Source organism: Stenella coeruleoalba (assembly GCF_951394435.1).
Source record: "Stenella coeruleoalba genome assembly, chromosome: 1".
Taxonomy (NCBI): domain Eukaryota; kingdom Metazoa; phylum Chordata; class Mammalia; order Artiodactyla; family Delphinidae; genus Stenella; species Stenella coeruleoalba.
Window position 1 is genome coordinate 1766242 of NC_137169.1, and position 12295 is coordinate 1778536.

Consider the following 12295-nt stretch of genomic DNA (forward strand, 5'->3'; position numbering starts at 1 on the left):
CCAGAGGGGCGCTGTGGCTGCCGCTGGCTCTGTGGCCCGGAGGACAGGGCACCCCCAGCCGACCCCTCGTCCCTCCCGTCTGCAGCCACTTAATGTCCGGGCAGTTGAGAGAGGAGAGCAGAGGGGAATGGGAGCAGGTGCCTGGGCAGAGCAGAGACAAAGGGAGGGTCTTCGCGGCCCCCTGAGAGCCAAGGCCCAAGAAGGCATCACTTTCCACGGGGGAGCTGAGAAGCCCTGAGCCCCCAGTCCTGACCTCCGAGGGGCTCAGCCTAAGGATCCCCCCACCCCTGGTGGGTGGGGGCAGGGAGCGTAGGGCAGGGAGCCAGCTGGTCTCGAGGGAGCCCTCGCCCACCGCCGGCCACGCCATCTCCAGGGCTGCAGGCGAATGGACACAGCGGCCCCCTCCTCCGGCCCAGCTCTCATTTTGAGCACCCCGAGCTGCTGGGAGCGCCAAGCCTGCTCCGCCTGCAGCGGAGGCCGCGGAGCAGAAGCCCAGGAGGAAAGGGCTCTGCCTCCCAAGCATCTGGCTGATGGCATCTCCAAGCAGGGCCGTGTCCTCCCCTCCCGCCTGCACTCCCACGGGGACCCCAGCCCACGGGGACCCCAGGGGGGCAGAGGGGGCACCCCTGGACCGCTCTCTTCAGCTGTTTCTCTTTCGGGCAACACTTGTCCACTGCATGGCCTGTGAATGGAGCCGCAGAGGCTGGGTCGGTGGGAACTAAGGAGATAAACGTGTCTATAAATAGTGCGGCGGCGTGGCCGGGGTGCTGGCTCGGCGTCGACCCGTTCCTCCTCGGCGGGGCCGCGCAGGCGGGGGGAACCGCAGCGGAGGACGCTCCGCCAGGTGCATGCTCCTCCCTCAGTGCCGGGGCCTCGCCCTCATCCCCCCAAACCCCCAGCAGAGGCGGCTGACAAGGGCCAGGGGATTGTCCCCACCCCGGCCCACCCCTCAGCGCGCCTGTGGCCGTTGGGATCCCTTCTCCACGCCCGTCCTGGCCACGTGCTGCCCTCGGCACCTGAGCCACGTCCCTTGTGGGTCCCTCCTCCCTTCCTCTGTCTGGAGGGTCCAGAACGCCACAGCCCTTGGACCTTGAGGCCCCAGAAAACCTGGCTGAGCAGGGGAGGGGCCCGGGGACCCTCCAGCGGAGGAGGTGCCCCTGAAACCCAGCTTGGATGAGGGCGTCCCCAAATCCCAAATCCCAGAGCAGCCCCCAGACCCAGAGAGCAAAGCCTCATTCACTGGGGAGCCTCCAAGGCCGTGCTGTCCAGCAGAATGGGGTCCCCTTTTCCTGAGGTGTGCGTGTGGGCACCGCGGGGCACAGAGGGATACTGGAGGAACGAGGAGCCCAGCGGTGCCGTGGGTCCTGCTGGCAGCTGGTGCGCCCTGTCCAGCATGGGGCCCCTGGCGATCGTGCGATGACAGTGTCCCCACGTCGGGGTGCGCTGGTACCTTGAACCTCTGGGCAGGTTGGATGTACCCGTCTTTTATGGGGGTGGGGGCTGAGGTCCAGAGAGCGTCTGTAAGCGTATTGGAATGAGAGCCTGTCTGTGTTTACGGCACCTGAGAATCAGCCAGGACGGGGAGGGAGGGAGAGCCCAGGATCTGGGTGAGGGGCTGACGGACGGAAGCTGGTTTCACTTTGGGCGAACAGCCTGTAAGAACCTTCTCTCCTGTGGGCTACGGTGATGCTCAAAGCACTGTGGACTCAAACAGACCCTTGTGCACCCATGTTCACGGCAGCATCACTCACCATCACCAGAAAGGTGGAAGCAACCCAGGTGTCCATCGTCAGACGATGGAGAGACAAAATGTGGTCCATCCACACGACAGAATATTATTCAGCCTTAAAAAGGGAGGAGATTCTGACACCGGCTCCAGCGTGGATGGACCCTGAGGACACGATGCCGAGTGAAATAAACCAGACACAAAAGGACGAATTCTGTGTGATCCCGCTTCTGTGAGGTCCCTGGAGGATCACACTCACAGAGACAGAAAGGAGGAGGGTGGGGCCCGGGGCTGGGGGAGGGGTGGCCAGTGAGTGTCTCATGGGGGCGGAGTGTCGGTTTGGGAAGATGAGGAAGTTCTGGAGATGATGGTGGTGATGTTTGCACAACAGCACGCCTGTGCTTAACGCCACTGAGCTGTGCACTTATAAATAATTAAGGCGGTAAACGTTACGCTATGCGTCTTTTATTTCAGTTTTTGCAAGAGCACACTGTGGTGTTGCCAGATGTGGGGTTGCAGAGTTGGTGTGCAGAGCCTACGTCCCTTGACATTTGGGGACGTCTTGGGGCCCAGGGCCCCTCTGGTGCCTTAACGGTCTGGAGGTGACGGGTTAGGGGGCACCCCCTGCTTGAGCCGCCGGCTCACACGGTGCTTAGCACAGGGGCCAGGGAGAGTCGGCGGTGATTTAGAAGAAAAACATGAGATTCGAGCAATCTGTGGGCTACCTCGCTGCCCCCGGGGCTCAGGGAAGTGGTATATTAACCAAGGAATAAAGGAGAGGAAGAAAAAAGGCCAAATCACATCTCTCTGAAACAAAGAGGCTTTTGACCGGGAACAAGCCTTGATCAAAATTACAGTGGCATCGCGAGTCATTCAGAGCCTGCCCGGGGCAACGGAGGCAGGGAGGAAATAGTGGATGCGGGGCCTGAAATAGGCACGCCAGAGCCGGAGTCCCCCGAGCATTGCGCGGAGAAATAATCGTCTTAGAATCATGCGCCGGCTTTAAGGAAGGCCAGGTGGTCTGGGCTGCCGGCAGAGCCCCTCACAGCCCTGTGGCCACTCGGCTGGGCCGTGGGGGCCTGGGGTGGGGCCTCCGAGGGCAGCGGGCTCCTGGAGCTGTCTCCGAGGCAGTCCCACGGCACGGGGGCCAGGCTGCCGACAGGATGCTGAGGAGGGCGCAGGGACCTCGGGGGTGTGGGGTGGGTGTGACGCTCGCCCAGGGCCCACCCACCGACCTCACGTGTGGGAGGGGAGGGCGGCAGGAGCAGGTCCTCTGGGTCCCCTTCTGGATTCACCTCTGTACCACCTCTGGTCCTCCCAGACGTGCAGGGCTGACCCCGGGAGGTGAATCTGACCTTGAGGTCGGCTGAGCTTGGCAGTGGAGACTCGTGTGGGGACCAGGGCAGGGGCCTCACCTGCTGCTTTACCCTCTGGGCATCAGTTTCTTCGTCTGCAAAATGGGTAGATGGTGACCTGCTACTCGGTGCTACGGGTAGACTAAGAACAGAGGGCAGGCGGGGGGGCTTCTGTTGGGGGACCCTGTGAGACGTGACGGCAGCCCCGGGGCCACATACCCTGGCTGGTCAGGGCCCTCCAGCCTTTTGCTCTATGTGCCTGCGCCTTTGTGTCTGTAACAAAGTACCCTCAACTGGGGGCTTCAAACGGCAGACGTTTACCGTCTCCCCTTTGGAGGCCTTGGTCATCACATGGCCGTCTTCCCTGGGTGTCTCTCTGAGTGACTCTATCCCCTCTTCTTATCAGGATACCAGCCACTGGGTCAGGGCCGCCTTAATGACCTCATCGTAACTTGGTCACGCCGGCAGAGACCTTATTTACCGATCAGGTCACATCCACAGGTACTGGGGTTCGAACGCCTGCACATCTCTTTTGGGGGCACAATTCAGGCCATGACGTCTTGGGGGTCGCACCAGCTCCCGATGGCCCTCAGGTGACCAGAGGCAGTGGGGGCCGGTGGAGTAGCCAGCCAAGTCAGAGGCCTGGACCTGCCACCACCAGCTCAGGGTTTGAGACAAAAGAAGCGCACGTGTGAGGCAGCAGCCGTCTTCTGTCAGGACGAGGAGAGGAGCGGGGGGCTTGCATCTTTCGGGGGAAGGTGTCCGTACCTCGGGCCCTCGCAGGCGTGGCTGGGACAGGGCGGTGAGACCCCAGGCCCTGCGCCTTCCCGGTCTCTCCGGGCCCTGATGACAGTGCAGCTCCATTAGCCCGGCAGCTGGGGCTCGTGGCCTCCGGTCCCTGCAGGCAAGGTCCCCAGAGTGGGTTTGGAATATAAACGGCCACCGACTGTTATTAATATTCAGCGTGTTTGCAGGAACGTCTTTTCCCGGTGCTATTAATCTGCCGCGTTAACAACAGCCGCGCTCTGCTCCGGGCTTAGCTCGGCGGTGACGGGCGAGGGGGAGGCCAGGAGCCAGGTGCCCGCTGTGGCCACAGCCCTGGGCAGCTCGGGCAGGCGGTGAGACCCCTGGTGGCCACAGCCCTGGGCAGGGGCGTTCCTGGAATGGGGACTCTTAGCTCCTGTCTTAAAGCCAAGGTCCAGGGCTGGGGGAGGGGTCGCCGTGGTGGCTGCGGTTGATTAAAAGCTCGAGGACAATAGGGAGACTGACCCTGTCAATTCCCAGGTTTCTCTTTCTAGCAAACCGTTTCCGGAAGTGGGGCTGTGGCCCAAGGACCCTCCCACCGAGGGGGGGGCTTCGCCCGCCTGTTGCGCTGGACGGGAAGGTGGTTGCACTGAAATCCTGATTAGAAATCAGGGCATCTTATTTCACCGCCCGAGCCGGTGGCTCCCCCAGGCCCGGCTCCTCTGACGCGCTCACCCCTCTGTCCCTCCCCTCCCACCCCAGCAGCAGCTGAGATGGTCCTTGCGACAGTCACAGACCACGGGGACTTATAGGCTCTGGGGAAGAAGTTTGGGGGGTCTCTGAGGGGCGCAGTACACAGCTCTCCTCTCTGCTTGATTCAAGAAGTGAAAGTCAGAGGATGGGAACCAAAGGCCCATCTTGTTTCTCTGAAAAGGTTCCGGTGGAAGGTGAGAGGGCCAGGCAGGCCTGCGGCTGAACCCCGGCATCACAGATGTGCCCCGCGACCCCTACGTTGCTGGACCAGGCATGCCACCCTGCGTGGGTGGAGGGAGGGATGCCCGGAACGAGCAGCAGAGACATCCGGCCCTCTTCCAAGAGGTGGGGTCTGGGCCTAGCAAGCCCAGCTATCACCTTCAGAATAACCACTCAGACTTGAGCCTCCTGTTAAGGGGGCTTCATCTCAGGGAAGATCGTCCTTGCCCCCATCCCTTTATCCATCCATTCATCCCCTATACACCCATCCATCCACTACCTACCCATTGATCAATCTACCCACCAACCGCCTATCCATTGATCCACCCTTCATCCCAACATCCATCCACCATTCACCCATCCACCATTCGTTCATCCACCATCCATCCATCCATCCACCCATCCATCTACCATCTATCCATTTATCCACAATCCATCCACTATTATTCTATCATCATCTCTCCACCCACCAACCACCACCCACCATTATGCCACTACCCATCCACCACCCATCCATCCATCCACCATCCACTGACCACAATTCCACAATCCATCCACCATTTATCCATCTTCTTACTCATCTTTCCATCCCCCCCCATTCATCCATGTATTTATTCCTGAATTCATCCATCTATCCATCTGCCCATCCACTTATCCCCTCATCTACCCATGCCCTGACCCAACCGTCCACCCATACATTTACCCGTTCATTTCCTCTGTATCTTCTGTGGACACGAGGAAGGTCATCACTGAAGGCTGGGCACTCTTTAAGGTGCATCTAGAGCACAGGGGTGGGAACACGGAGCTGTGTGATACGGGGTCTGAGCGCTTTAGATCAAGCTGTCTAAACACTCCCAGCTTGGCCCTGGCTAACTGTGTGGCCTTGAGCAAGTCCTCACTCCCCGAGCGTCCCTCCCATGATGTACAAGACGGCTGAAGTCATATCTCTGCCTCCTCTCTGGGGCGTGGCGGGAATTAGAGTAACCGCAGCGCTGGCTGCGTGCTCCCTGAGCCCTGTCAGCACCTGTCACACGCAGGCGGGCAGAGCCGAGGCAGACAGTGTTCTGACCAGGCCCCCTGTGGTCCTGAGGTTGCTTTTGCGGTCTCTCCGGGACGGTCCTCCAGTTGCATGGGCGTGTGGCCAGCCAGGGATGGGCTGCCCAAGGTCTCAGGGCCGTGACCGGGTGGCTTGTCTGTTCTCCACTCGGCTTCGCCGCGGCCACCATGTTCCTTTCATAAGTTGGACTGAACAGTAACTTGAATTCTTAAAAAAACATCTTTTTGAACAGTAAGTTTTAAATACTGCATTGACAGGCCTGGTGAAACGGATCACTACCTGGACATTCAAACCTGGAGTTGGCCGTGGGATTGGGGGTGCCCGTGCCCCAGCCTGCCTCTCCCTGGGAGAGACCATGGTCTGGGGTCCTTGCTGTTGATGATACGACAGGGAATTCAGACCTGGGCCGCCGCAGATCCCGGAGAGGGCACTTCCGGAAGGTCCTCGGCCCGGTGTCTGGTGGCCTCTGGGTAGGAGGCTTCCGTTGAAAGGGCCGGAGAAGCCTGGCCCAGCCCGTCTCACCGAGGTACAATGGCGTGTGTCCTGCATGGCCTGTGGGTCCCGTCCCTGCCGGCGACACCAGGAAAGGGGGAACATTTGGACATGCTGTGGCAGCTCTCGTCCCCTTTCACCCCACAAAACTCGTTGATAAAAGTAAGCGGCTCGTGTCTGCGGCTGGCCCTTTGCAGGCTGCTCTGCGAGCCGGGCAGCGGTAGGCTTTCGCTCCGTCCTTGGGAAGCCCTTGGCAAACCCCACCTCCCTGTCCAGCCTGGGCGGCTTGTGCGGTGCGTGGAATGAACCAGGCCGGGACGAGCTCTGCTGGGATGTGGCTCCTTTAACAGAGACTTCTTCCTCCAAGGGCTTCTGATGGACAACAGTCTGAGGTGCAGACTAGGCAGGGTTACCGGAGATGCGGCGACGGCGGCTTTTCTCCTGCTGCGTGGCGCATCTTCCGTTACTTGCAACAGGTCAGGGATGAATGAAACGGGGCCGTGCAGTTGGGTGCTGGTCCAGATTGCCAGGGAGAGCTCCTGGGAGGGTTAAGGCGACTTGCTCCCCTGTGCTGAGTCCCATCCCCCCGATGCACTCTGATCCTCAGGGCTCTTCGGACGCGGCTGCCCCTCCCCCTTGCTGAGCTCCCACAGTGGTTCTCACGCTTGGCTCTCCAGCCCCCTCAGGTTCAGGTTGGGCAGGTCTGGGTGGAGCCCAGGAGCGGCATCTCTAGAAGTGCCAGGGGGATGCCGGTGCCACTGGTCTGGGGACCCCGCTCTGAGGAGCCCTGAGCTAGAGGGGCCCCCCACCTCCAGGCTGAGTCCGTCTTGCTTCTCAAACCCCCAGGCCCAGGCCGCTCAGCTGGCTCCTGTCAGGAGCCTGCACGTGTGCACCGTGGCTGCCCTGCTCTGCTGTCAGCGGGCAGTGTGGGTGCTCAGAGGCCCCGCCCCCGCTCTGCCAGTGACTCGCCTTTCAGACTGGACTCGGCCTTCTGGGCGATGCTCTGGGGGCCGCCCCAGCTGGTCTGTGTCCCGTGGGCAGCTCTGGGTGTGGGGCTTGCTGGACCTTGGCCTGACCCCCAGCTGGACGCCACGCCATAGGGTCCTGTCTCCAGGGGCACTTGGGATCTGTCGTCATCTCCTAAACGCACCTGGGCTCCTTCAGACAAGGGGCCGCACCTGAGATCAGCTCCCAGCTCAGTTCAGCTTAGCGCCAACCTCACTGTCTGACTCAAGAAGTGTCCCTCGGCGCCCAGTTCCCGTGTGTCCTTGCGTCAGCACTGTGGGACCCGGCTTACGTCTTTGCCGGGCAGGCAGGTCTCCCACGAGAACCCCACTCCTCCAAGAGGTCACAGGATGCAGCACGGCCAAGGGGGCTCCCGGCCCGGGGTCTGCACTGGGCCTCCTGGGCTCCAGGAAGGGGGAGGCTCACAAAATGTACTGGGGGCCTGACCCGACCTGGGCATGTCCCTGACTGAGGAGGAGGTCTGTAAACTTCAGCCCCAGACGTGATCCTGGAAAGAGATGTGGGCGGCCAGCAGCTTCCGGGGAGCCAACGGAGACCTGAGCCTGGGCCTGGCCATCATACCACTCACGCAAGTGTCACCGTCGCTTCCCAGGGCGGGTGCGTTTATTCTAACTTACATGGAGAAGGGGTCAGCTCCGGGAACCCAGCCACTTCCAGGGTGGCCAGCTGATAGCGGAGGGGCCGGCCCAGGCCAGGCTGCCTGGCCCTCCTCTGGGGATGAACACAGGAAGCGGTTCCATTGGCTCTGAGGCCTGAGCAGGGGGCAGAGCCTCCGGGGCTGGGGTCTGTGGAGTGACCGGGCCGGCTGCAGAGGGCAGGGAGGACCTCAGGCGCAGCCCGGAAGCAGGCGGCCATCTGGCCCACGAGTCCTCAGTGGGCAGGGCCGAGCATCCCAGGTCCACGGAGGGCGGGCCAAGGCCGAGGGCAGACAGCGAGGTGACCTCTCGGCACCTGGGTGGACTCCGCCGTGGACTGTCCTCCCCGCCGAGTTCCAGGTCCAGCACAGCCACCGGCGTGTCCCCTTCCTGGGCAGCTCGGCTCACGGGGGCCCAGGGGTCCCTCTTTTCCCACTGTGCAAGGTTATCTTCTGCCCTGTTGGGGGGTAGTAGTCCCCCCAACCCCATTCAGAGTCAGCATCAAGTTGGCTGAGGGTAATTTGCTTTTGACCCACCGACCCCGAGATGATTGCTGCGTAGGCTATGCTGGGGGGAGGGGGCGCTCGGGCCCACAGGTCAAGCTGCCTCGTCCCGCAGGCTGGGCCCCCACGTGTCACCCCGCGGGAGCCTCTGCAGCCACTTTGCCTTCTTGTGACATTCACACACCCACTTACGTTTCCAGACCCAGTGATGTGGGCGAGACACAACTGAACCGGCAAGGAGACCCGGACCTGGATGCCTTTTCAGTGTTACCCCAAGGCGCTACCTGTGTGTTCTGTTTGCATTGAGGGTGTTTCTCTTTTGGGGGCGGAAAGGAGGGTCTCACAGCATGTGCTGGGCGTGCAGGGGAGGAAGTTCTGTGGCATTTGTGGGGTGAGGCCCAGGCGTCATCAGGCTGAGCTCACCTCTGGGCCCAGACGGCTTCTTCCAAGCACACCGTCCCCTGTTCCTGGTGCCTCTGCCCTGGCGTCTGTGGGGTGATGTGTAGCACCCCCGCCCCAAATGAGACGCTCCACCTGGACCAGGGGGGTGTCAAGGGGCAGCCTGCCAGGTCAGAGGTTGGGGTCTGCACCCCAGGACAGGGCTGGCCCAGGAGGCTGGGTGCAGGTGTTTCTAGGGAGGAGCACTGAAGCATCTTCTTCCAATAACGGCCAGTCTTCTGACAAGCACGGGATGTTCTGTCCACCCTGACACCTGACCTCTCTGCAGACTACAGTACGACGGCCCCCAGAGACCCTCCCGGCCGCCCCTCTGGTGGAGGTGGAAGGGCGGCCCCCACACGGGGCGTTTTCCTCCCTTCCTCTTGGGGGTCTCCGGGCAGAGGCAGCCACGTTCCGCCACCTACAGGGCCGTGCGGAGGCAGGGGGCTGGCTGAGGTCACCTCGAGCCTGTTGTCAGGATCCGTTGCCCCTTCTTTACACACACACTGCACACACACGTGCTCGCACACGTGCGCGCACTCACACACGCTCACATGTACACACGTGCATGCACGCATCCTCTTCCACACACCCACCCGCTCACTCCTGGCTCCTGGCGGCGGCCCACGGCCTCCCCGTGCCCTGCATGGTTTGAGGGCTTCTCCTACAAATCCTGCCACACGATAAAGGAGGAAGCAGAGCAAAGCACACAGGGACTCAGAGAAGCCCGCCTCGCACGCCCCCGGCTGCAGATCGAGGCTTCAATCGGCCTGATTCCAGGGTTACAAGCAACCAGGAGCTGGAGCTTCAGGGAAGGGCCGGTGGTCTTTATGTCCCCCTCCCGGGATACTGCTCGTTTAGCCATGGCAGGGCTGCCAGCCCCACGACGGGACTGGAGGGACCCTCTGCCCCCGGCCCGTCAGGCACAGTGGTGCTCGTTGGGGGCCTTCTCTCTCTCCAGACTCTGAAACCCTGGCCGTGGCAGGTGCCCTGTGGCCTGACTGCCGTGGCCGTGGCTCAGGGTCGCTCCGTGCCTCTCCTCTTCCTCCTGTCGCTGCCTGCACCCTCCCCTCCCCTCTCCTCACCGTTTTTATTATTTGGGTGGATCTCCCAGGAGAAATTTTGGGGATGATGGACTCAGTCATGAACGCTGAGCCTGAAACGACCACAGAACCCCAGTGAAGGACCTTGGTCTCCTCATGAGTAAATAACATGCCACGGCACAGCCTGGATTCCCAAGGTCATGAAAAGCTCGTGTTCCTGGCGCTGCATTCCGCCCTTCCGGAGAGCACTGGCTGGGAATGTGACGGTGGTCACAGGCCTGGGTGGCAGGGGGCGGGGGCCGGGGGCAATGATGCCCCCTCCCTGGAAATGCCCGCCAGCCCGGGGCTGAGGGGCTCCTGCTGGGCCACCCGTCCCGAGAGCAGTCCGGCTGGGGCACTGGGCCGAGGGAGGATGCTCTTTCCATCCAGCCTCCCAGCTGCTCGGGGACCCGGGGTCGGGGGGACAGTTTGTGCTGGTCCTGCACGGGCTCCAGCAGCATCCGAGCTGCTTCCTGCTTCTTGCAGGGCCTGGGGGGCTGCTCAGCGCGCCTCCTTTTCTCCAGATGTTTTCTGCGCACCCTTAGGCCTCCTCTCAGCCACGTCTGAAAACAGAGGCCCCCCCCCCTCCCCACCAGCAGTGGGGCAGCCGAACGAGACCTGGGCTTTCCTGGCGGCTCCGGGCAATCACTTAACCTTGGTGACTGCGGTGGGTGGGAGGTGGGCGACGCACAGCCTTCCTTTAATCAGCAGGAAACACCACCTTTCCCTCCTAAGCTGTTTGCTTGGCCAGTAAATCAAACGTGCCCTTCAAGCGCTGATTTTCCTCCAGAAGGTGACGAGTTTGGGGAAGTCGAATTCAAACAGAAAGAAAACAAAACACAACAAAACAAAAAACAACCCAGGAAAACAAAAAGAGCCCTGAGGTGGATGTGCACAGGACGGGGGCACGTCCCCGCTGAGGTGGGTGTGCATGGGACGGGGACACGTCCCTGCTCTCTGCCCAGCGCCCTCACACGCACAGAGCTGGACTCCCCACCGGCCCGGAAGCAAAGGCATCAGACCCTGGAGGGGTCAGGGAGCGCGCTGGGGGGTCCTACCTGAGTCTGCTGGGAGCTCTGTGCAGTCACCAGGTCACATGATAAGGTGGCACGTTAATTATCCCCGCGATACACCTTGGTGCGCGCGCAGTCCCAGGAAGGGTCGGGGTGTTCTTTCAAACCTAAACAGCCTCGGGTCCCCAGGATGGGGGAGCGACAGCGGCCGTTCCGTTGTTGCATTTTTGAAAGGATTCTACGAGTCAATTAAAAAGGAACCATTGGCCACATAAAACATAATAATTACTTCTGTGAATACTGCTGAATTAAATAAGTGTTATTCCCCCCCCCTTTTTTTTAAGACTTTGGTTTCTTTTGAAAGAAAACATTTTGTTACTTCTCCGTTGGATCTGAGGTCATCTTACTCGTACTGAAAAGTTCCCATCTCCCTGGAGACGACCCTTTCAGGAGCAGGGAGGGGGCCGCGAGACGAGGGCCAAAGTGACCGCAGCCTTTGGGTCACTTTCTAAGGTTTTCAAGTCCCAGAAGGAGGGACTTGGGCAGAAGCATCTAGATCAGAGGTCAGCGGGCTCCGAGCCACGAGCAATCCGCCCGCGCGCCTCCCACCCCCGGGCCTCCCCTCTCCTCCTCTCACTCTCCTCTGACTTCGTTAATTTTATTGAGGGAAACTCACAGCATACAAAAATGAACCATTTTTAAAGTGCACAATTGAGGGACACGGGGCACAGTCACGAGGGTGTGCAGTCGCCCCCTCCGTCTGGTTCCAGAACATCTCCTTCCCCCAGAGGAGACCGTGTGCCAATCGGTCGGTCACTCTCGGTTCCCCCCCAACACGGATTCTGTCTCTGTGGATTTGCTTTTTCCGGACGTTTCACATAAATGAAGCCGTGGGACGTGTGGCCTTTTGTGTTCAGCTTCCTGCACTCTGAGGGTCGTTTGCAAGGCTCACCGTGTGCAGCCCGTGTCCGTGATCCTCTTCTCTTTTCTATATTATCAATATTCTGCTGTGGGGATGGGCCACACGCGTTGATCCCCTCGTCTGTGGATGGAACTCGGGTTGCCCCTCCCTTGAGGGGCTGTGGGTTAACGCTGCCGGGAATCCTCACCCCTCGGCCTCCCTGTTTTCCACTGTCGGGTCGATACCAAGGAGTGAAGCCGCTTTCCTCGCTGCCGGACCTGCCTGCTTGCCCTGTCTCTCCCCCGCCCACTCTATTATCTTTTCTGTGCCTCGGGCCACCCTTGGGTGAAC

General features: G+C 61.0%; 1 protein-coding gene across 3 annotated transcripts in view; it reads left to right on the forward strand.

The window, feature by feature from the left end:
- PRDM16 (PR/SET domain 16) overlaps nt 1-12295 on the forward strand; it is a 318585-nt gene that overhangs the window by 92155 nt on the left and 214135 nt on the right. The gene's annotated exons all lie outside the window — the stretch shown is intronic.